General features: G+C 42.1%; 1 long non-coding RNA gene across 1 annotated transcript in view; it reads right to left on the bottom strand.

Annotated features, from left to right (window-relative positions):
* Window positions 1–4041: 4041 nt before the first annotated feature.
* LOC140641300 (uncharacterized) overlaps window positions 4042–9307 on the bottom strand; it is a 32355-nt gene continuing 27089 nt past the window's right edge. The window contains exon 2 of the long non-coding RNA XR_012037849.1: window positions 4042–6157. This is a non-coding gene — a long non-coding RNA (uncharacterized lncRNA). The remainder of the gene's footprint in view (window positions 6158–9307) is intronic.

Below are 9307 nucleotides of genomic sequence, written 5' to 3'. Positions count from 1 at the left end.
GAGAGGCGGCGCGCGCCCCGAGAGCCGCGGGAGGCCTGCGCCGCCGCGCAGCTGCCGCCGTCGCCGCGCCGGCCCCGCCCCCGGCCCCGCCCCCGGCCCCGCCCCCGGCCCCGCCCCGCCCCCGGCCGGCCCCGCCCCCCGGCCCCGCCTGGGCGTCGCGCTCCGCCGCGCGACCCCGCGACGCCCAGCGCCCCCCAGCTGCGCCGCCTGGGAAGCCCCGCTCCGAGGCGAGAGGAGGGCGGAGAGCCCGGGCTGCCGCCCCACGCGGGGAAGGACGCGCCGGAAGATGGCGACCACGGCCACGCGAGCCCCTCCTGGCCCCCCGCCCCGCGGCTGGCGCGGAGGGGCGGTGCCTGCGGCGGGAGGGGGACCGCGGCGGCTGCCGGGCGGGCGGGGGTCGGCGCGGAGCCCTGGGGCACGCCCCCGGCCTGTGGGGGGCGCCGCCGAGGAAGATGCCCTGGAATCCGCGGCCCCCGCTTTTTACTAGCGGAAACGTCAGGATCGGCGAACCTGCCCTAACTGGCCGGCTTCTTTCGGCCTAGAACTTCCAGCTGACATTTCTAGAGTGTGAGATTACTGGTCTCCTGGATCTCTGAGCCTTCTTTAGCTGTATCTTTTATATATCCCAGAAACCAGAAACACCTCTAGTAAGAGTGCCCGTCCGGCAGTCAACATTCCACCGACGCCGACAGTAAGTTTTAAGGCCTGCAACACTCGGAATGCGACGGCAGTGACAGAGACGTCCCCTCCATCTGGATTGACTGTATTAGTGCATATTAGTTTTCTTTTTTCCCCTAAGTTTACCATTCTCCCTTGCTTGGGTGCCTGCGTGACTAAGTGCCTCAGCGTCTGCCGTGGGCTCAGGTGGGGTCCTGGCTGGGGTCCTGGCTGGGGTCCTGGCTGGGGTCCTGGCATCCAGTACCTCGTTGGGCTCCCTACCCCGCGGGGAGCCGGCTCCTCCCTCTGCCTCTGCCTCTGCCTCTACCCCTCTTTCTCTGTGTCTCTCATGAATAAATAAAATACAAAATCTTTTTTTTTTTTTTAATTCTCCCTTGCTCAAAAAGCAGTTCATGACCTAGCCACAGTCCTTCTACCTAGTTGCTCAGAACAAATGCTTTATGGAGTCCTTGGCTCCCTTTCTTCTCTGATCTTCGCCCCCAGCCTGTCAGGCAAGCCTGACAAAATAAATCAGAATCAGACCAATCGGTGCATTACTTCCATCTTCTCTGACTTGGATCATACTTCAGTGACCTGCTAAATGGTCTCTCTGCCCATTAACTCAGTCTATTGTCAGAGCAACAACCAGAATATTCTCTTACAAGAAAAAGTCAGCTCCTGTCTCATCTGGCCAAAATCAGAGTCAGTGGCTCCCTTTTTCATTGTGTATAAAAGCCAAGGTCTTTACAGTGATCTACAAAGCCCTGGGTTTTGCCTTTTCCCTTCACCTGTCTCACTGTAGCTCCAATCACCCTTTCTTGCTTGAAAATTCCAGACACACTACTGCTTAGGTACATTTTTCCTCAGTGTCCACTCTCCTTTTAACTCCTTGCTCAAATCTCACCCTAACAGTGATGTTTAGCCGGACCACACTACTCATTTTTTAAAAGATTATATTTATTCATGAGAGACATACACAGAGAGACGAAGACACAGGCAGAGGGAGAAGCAGGCTCCCTGAGGGGGGCCTGGTGGGACTCCATCCAGGATGCCAGGGTCACGCCCTGGGCCAAAGCCGCTGAGCCACCATCCCCCAGGACCACACCATTTAAAATTGAAACCACCCCAACCCTTTTTCTTTTCTTTCCATGACGCTTTAAACCTTACAACAATCTTTATTATTTATTTATATTGTATGTTTATCTTTTAATGCATGTCTTCCCCAATACAAGATGGAATTCCCTCTGTTCTGTTCAGCTGAGGTACCCCAGCGCATAGGGTAAATGAAAAAAAAAAAAAAAAGCTTAAATCCACTGAGATGATAAAAAGTGCAAGAAAAAAGACCAATTTTTTATTTTAAATTTGTTCTTGGTCCCAACCTATCAGTTAACCATAGATCCTTATCTACATTATAATATAAGCATTTTAATTTTATAGTTACCCTGAGTACAGTGAAAACTTGACTTTAATACAGTTTTTCTGACCAGGGATATCCTGGTATCCTAGTTCACTAAATAGGAATAACCTAATAAAGTAGAGGAAGCTTTCTGGCTTGAAATTCAAAGCCATATTGATTCTGAAAATTTCCTAGGGAAAAAAACAAACAAACAAAAAAAAAAAACAGGAAATCCCTACAACTGCATGTGAATCTATAATTACCTCAAAATTAAAAGAAATGTAGGATGCTAAAACAAAACAAAACAAAACAAAAAACCCCCCAGAAAATCCCTAAACTTAATATATGTTTGTAACCCTTCATTTGAATCACAAATGTAGTCATTTTGTGTGAATGCCTTAAAAGTAACATTTCCTATCATTTATTCATAAAGGTTAACATTCATTATATAAACATTTTGTTTTCAGGTATCCCCTATGTTTATAATACATCATATGCAATTGAATACCCTGATAATATTTAATTCAGTTGCTACAGCTCTCTTGCCACTAGAAAAAAAATTAATTAAGAATACAATTCTTGGGATCCCTGGGTGGCGCAGCGGTTTAGCGCCTGCCTTTGGTCCAGGGCCCGATCCTGGAGACTCAGGATCGAATCCCACGTCGGGCTCCCGGTGCATGGAGCCTGCTTCTCCCTCTGCCTGTGTCTCTGCCTCTCTCTCTCTCTCTCTCACTGTGTGCCTATCATAAATAAATAAAAATTAAAAAAAAAAGAATACAATTCTTGGGGATCCCTGGGTGGCTCAGCAGTTTAGCGCCTGCCTTCTGCCCTGGGCGTGATCCTGGAGTCCCAGGATAGAGTCCCACATCAGGTTGCCTACATGGAGCCTGCTTCTCCCTCTGCCTGTGTCTCTGCCTCTCTCTCTCTTATGCATAAATAAATAAAAATCTTTACCAAGAAATGATCCCCAACAAAACTAAGGGTACATTTGTGTCATAACAGATGGGAACATTAACACCAAGAACAATAAGCTTATGTTTGTCTATCCTTACTCATGACCTTACATAGTTGCCACATTGACCTGGTTCTGCAATCTTTACTTCGTTAAATATATTTTCCTTTCAACACATAAAAGCACATGAATTTTTCCTGGAAGTATGGTATTAATATTTTAAAATCACTTTCCAAAATGTAGTACCAGCTGTTTCTCACATGTAGGAGAGATGGTGTCTGGCATCAGAGTCTGGAGTTGAAACTCTGCTACATAATTAGCTGGGTGACCTTGAGCAAGGTTCTTGATCTTTCAAATTGTGTCTTTTCTTCTAATTTAATGGGACCATAGTAGTACTTACCTCCAAGAATTGTTGTGAGAAATCCACAAGAGAACTCAACCAAAGTTCTTAGCCTTGGGCCTTGCACAAGCTAAATGCTGGTAAATGCCAGCTACTATCATTACACAAGCATATAATTAAGCTCATTGCCCTATATTTTTATGCTGAGAAAATGGCTCATAATAGGACGCAAATGGGATGGTTTGAGCTCTACATCAAGATAGTATAATATGCAATTAAATGAACATTCTTAAAGAGGCACTAACATGTCTTCTACCACCACCATGTGCCAGGCACTGTTCTAGGTAAAAAGGAAGCTAAGAGAAATAAGGCCCAGACCTAGAATAGCTTTACAGTTGAATGACAAAAGACATATGGTTAGCAAATAACTACTTTCAAAGTAGTATAACCATACATCCTGGTTTGTCTGGGACACCCCTTATCCTGTCTTAATAGATTTTTGTGCCTACTTTCATTCTCATTGTGTCCTGGTTTTGGCAATAAATTATGTGATCACCCCTAACCAGAAGTACGTATGGTGTGCTCAGAATACAGGGAAGGAATCATCAGTTCTGTGTAAAGCTATTGAGACTTACATTGCTCCTTGAAAGGAACATTTAAAGTGGCCAAGTGGACCAAAAGGAGGAAAGGCAGAAGGAAGATTTCATTTTTATTATTTCAAGTCAAAACCACAAAGCATTTATATACTTATTAATAAAGTTAGTAAATCATCTTGACCAATGTTACATGAAATAGTGATTTTGTACTTTTTCCTAAAGATAGCAACACTGCAAGACACAAACAATATAACATGTACTCATTTATTTATACAATAAATATCAATTAAGCATCTATTATGTACACCTGGTCTGTCTTGGATGTGATAGAAGATAAAAAATTTTATAAGACACAGTTAAGCAGCATAAAACCTACTGGCAAACACCAAATACCTTAGCTGACAGTCAACATGATAATGAGATATAGAACACATGAAGTGTGATTTGGGGAGATCGAGAAAAATCAAGAAACATCTGAAACTTATTGAGAAAGGAGAAAATTACTAATTCAGAGGAGTATAATCTATGGTCCTTTCTGTGACAGAGCAGTCAAAGGTAGAAGAACATAGGTCAAACTTGGCTTCACACTTTTACCCAGAGCTGCCCCTTGCTGTTCATCAAACCACAAATATTCACTGAATGCCTGCTGTTTGCCAGGTAGCATACCAAGTGCTGTGGGAAAACTTGGTATAAAGCATGGTCTTTGTCCTTAATGAAATGTCATACAGCAACATTTGAATAATTAGACACCATTTAAAATTGAAACCACCCCAACCTTATGAATGCAGTGGAGGGGATCACTGAGGTCTGTATTGTCAGAGAAGGTCTCTTAGAGGGAAAAGAATTTGAGGTGGGTCTCTGGGAAAGAGGGAGTAGATCAGTGTTTTCTGTTTATTGCATACCTATGGTGGTATGGGGGATGATTTTAGGTGATACACTTAACAGGAGCAGGGGTGGAGTGGGCAAGCATGTGGAGAGGTAGTTTGGGGTACATGCAGCTCCAACACATAGCCTGAGATGTCTAGTTGACCATTGCACAATGCAGGGTTAAAGACACAGTTGAAAATCCATGTTTAATTTTTGACTCTCCACAAAATTAACTAATAGCCTACTGTTGACCAGAAGTCTTACCTATAGCATTAACGGTCAACTAACACATATTTGTTTCGTTTTTTTATATAGAGAGAGCATGAGCAGGGGAAAAAGGGGCAGAGGGAAAGGGAGAGAGGGAATCTTAAGGAGGCTCCACACTCAGCTCAGAGGCTGACACGGGGCTTGAGATCATGACCAAGAGTCCAAAGCTTAACCGACTGAGCCACCCAGGCACCCCATAAAACATTTATTTTGTATGTCACATGTATTTATAATGTATTCTTAGACTTCAGTAAGCTTGCGAAAAGAAAATGTTATTATGAAAACCCTAAGGAAGAAAAAAAAATCCTAAGGAAGAGAAAATATATTTGTAGTACTGTACTATATTTATTGAAAACAATCCATCAATAAGCAGACCCACACAGTTCAATCCCATGATGTTCAAAGGTCAACTGTAATTGCATTAAAGCCCCTCAGCTCAAAACAAAAACCAAAAATAAAACAAAACAAAAATAAAAACAAATATTTGGAATTGTAATAAAAATGCCTGCCCCTGGGGACAACTAGAAAAGAAGAAAGGATCTTTCTGAGAATCATTATGCTATTTCAGGTTAGAGATTACCAATGATTAAGAATTTCTTTTTCTTTTTTCTTTTCTTACAGTTAACATCTATATATGGCAGGTAATTCAGATTTTTCACATAGGATAGTGAGAAGAGTTCCCTTGGTACATTTTTTAATGTTAAAATGTAATGAAAATGTTAAAATGTAATGAAAATGTTAAAAATGACTCAGCTGTAAGAAACCTCTCAAGTAAACAATAGTAGCAATAAAGAAAAACGGGATGTGGCACTTAGGAGAGCACAAAGTTTGACCAACAAAACTTCAGTAACTAGCACTTAATGAAAGGTGAGTTCAGGGGATCCTTGGGTGGCGCAGCGGTTTAGCGCCTGCCTTTGGCCCAGGGAGACCCGGGATTGAGTCCCAAGTCGGGGTCCCAAGTCGGGGTCCCAAGTCGGGGTCCCAAGTCGGGCTCCCACGTCGGGCTCCCACGTCGGGCTCCCGGTGCATGGAGCCTGCTTCTCCCTCTGCCTGTGTCTCTGCCTCTCTCTCTATCTCTGTGACTATCATAAATAAATAAAAATTAAAAAAAGAAAGAAAGAAAGGTGAGTTCTCAGGAAGAGCAAGGGCCACAGTGGATTTTGAGCTTAGTACTGGCAGACTGGTATATGAGAGTGGGGAAAGAATCCAAGAGGCAGGAACCGAGAGACTGAGGTCCACACTGTGCTGGGAGGAACCTGCACCTTGAGGAAGCTCCTTGGCTCAGAGAAATCATTATAATTTGCCCCAGTGACCTGTTAGGAAGCCATTCTTTGCAATTTACTAGGGCTTCAGCAAGAGGAGACATGGAAGCTCCAACATACCTCAAAATGTCTGGACACTGCTGCCCTTCAAACAGGTGGGACAGAAATGTTACAGTTTCACCTAACCACACTTAACCTTAGTGTTGCTTTCACAAAGAAAGTTTATGATGAGTAAGATTTGAGGGTAAAATCGGAAGAAAGAGAAAGCAGCACAAAGTAATCTTTCATGTCCCACCCTCCATTCCTTCCCTGGCAAGTGTTACTACCTGAGAGTAATACAGCTCTTGCTTTTGTCCCTGTGACTACCAAAGCTAAGTAGCTGGGAGACTTCTGATATTTTGCTTTGTGCCACTGTGGTGGGATACACGCCCTACATAATCCCCAGGACTACAGTGGGCAGATTGCCGAAAATGTACCACCCACGCCCCCCGACCCCCCATATGCTGTTCTCTCATTCCTGGAACCTGTGACTGGGACAAGATACTCCCATGATTATGTTATGTTATATTTCATAGTTGACCTTAAAATATTATTATTTAGGTAAGCCCCATTTCATTTAAGTGCAAGAGCACTTAAAGTAGAGACTCATCTACCACTAGTGGCAGAGGGAGAATTCAAAGAAAATCAAAGCAAAAAGAAATTAAATCAAATCGATTTGAATTGAATTCAAATTTAAAAAGACTTGATAAGCCATTGCCAGCTTGAAAATGGGGTATGCAACACCTGACAAGGAATACAGTCTGTCTCCAGAAGCAGGGAATGGCCCCTGGTGGACAGCCACAAGGAAACAGGGACGTAAATCCTATACCCACAAGGAGCATGAATACTAAGAACAACAATAATGTACTTGAAAGCAGATTTTTCTCTCATAGTCTCCAGATGAGAGCTCAGGCTTGCTGGCACCTTGATTTCAGCCATGTGATAACTGTCAGCAGAGAATTCAGCAATGACATGCTGGACTTCTGACCTACAGATTATAGGAGCTAATAAATGGGTGTTGTTTTAAGCCACTAATGGTAATGTGTCACACAGCATTAGCAAAGAAACCACCTTTGCTGAATTAACCCTTTTCTAGACAGGCTGTGAGGTGGCCTTCCGGGTTCAAGAGTGTATCTTAGTTTCCATTCTACTGTCAATCCATAAGACAAATGGATCAATACTCAGGCATCAGTAAACAACTGTTGGTCATTTATGATTACATGGGGGTGTGGATAACCATGGGAAGACTGGAATTCCTGATAATTTGGCATATGAGAGACTTAAATGTTATTTTCATTTAGGTGACAAAGAACATAGAAACTTATTTTGAAGTAACAGGCTGGTAAGACCTCACAACTGTGCGTGTTATTAGAGTTTCTGGTAGCATATGGTGCCAGTCTCTGAAAAGGAAAGGTAGACAAGAGTGTTGTCTAGTAGAAAGAGAATGACCTCTAAAGTCAGGTACATATGAGTAAGTTTCATTGATAGTAGCTGTCTGATCATGGGCTTTGAGCCCCAATCTACCTATATTAGAATAGGAATAACACCTATCTAGTAAGATTTGGGGAGAATTAAATGAAACAGGCCATGTAAAATCTCAGTGCCTGCAGCACAGTAGACTATGAATTAATTTGTCTCCTCTATTAGAGTGGAAATTTTCTCACATCTTCCTTGCGGTGTTTTTAAAGTACAAGAAACTAAATTATAGCATATACCAGAGTAATGCTATCTTACAGAAATATAATGCATGCCACACATGTAATTTTAAACTTCCTAGTCGCTACATGAAAAAAAGTCAAAGTAAGCATATAAAATTAGTTTTAATAATATACTACCTATGTACATAAAATATGTTAAAAGATACTGTCATTCCAACATGCAACCAACATAAAATTATATTAATAATGTATCACACTTTTCAAACTAAGCCTTCAAAGTTGTTTATTTTTATACTTATAGCACAACTCGTGTTACTTTTTTTTTTTTTTTTAAGATTTTATTTATTTTATTCATGAGACACAGAGAGAGAGAGAGAGAGAGAGAGAGAAAGAAAGAGACACAGGCAGAAGGAGAAGCAGGCTCCACACAGGAAGCCCGATGCGGGACTCCAGGATCACGCCCTGAGCCAAAGGCAGATAGATGCTCAACCACTGAGCCACCCAGGCATCCCTATAGCCATGTTTCAAATGCTCAATAGTAACACATAGCTAATGGTTACAATACTGAGGAGCTCAGTACTAGATCTCTAAACAAATATCTCAAAATGTGCTACTTTATTCTTTGTTCATTCTAAAATAAACATGAATAGGTGATAAACAGATAATTATAAATACATGAGGACACACATGCATATATATCACACCCTGGTACATATCAAACCCAGATTTTTTTTCTTTTTTCTTTTTTTAACCATCAGTTCTTAGTTACAGTGAGCTACACTTCAATCAGAGGATTAAGGTAGAAGTGGTACATGGCTTTCTAATTTCAAATTCCAAAAATACTACAAATCCCAACTATATAGCCAATGTAAAGTAAGACCAGGCAACCAGGATAGCTAGATTAAAACAAAATTCTATCTTGCACAAAAGAATACAGGTTGGTTCTTATAGTAACTTTAGTCAAGGATTACATATTTATTTTCTTCACTTTTCCTTTGAAGAGGCTGGACTAGACCTTTGGACTCCACATAAGCTTGTTTTTTCTTTCTACCATTTCTTTCAATATCTCCATTACTGAGAATGAAGACTAAAGCATATTAGAAATGGTGGGAAATAAGAGTCACACACAGCAGCCACCTAAAGTCGCATAGAAAATCTGTAATACTTCTACTAGGATCTTCAATCTTCTACTTGGATCTTCAATCCACTAGAGTGGATACACTTAGAAACACACACACACACATCCAAATACACTTAACATGTGTAATAATAC

Source organism: Canis lupus, chromosome 10 (assembly GCF_048164855.1).
Source record: "Canis lupus baileyi chromosome 10, mCanLup2.hap1, whole genome shotgun sequence".
Classification (NCBI taxonomy): domain Eukaryota; kingdom Metazoa; phylum Chordata; class Mammalia; order Carnivora; family Canidae; genus Canis; species Canis lupus.
Note: the sequence above shows the minus strand (reverse complement) of the source record. Positions and strands in the feature narration are given on the sequence as shown.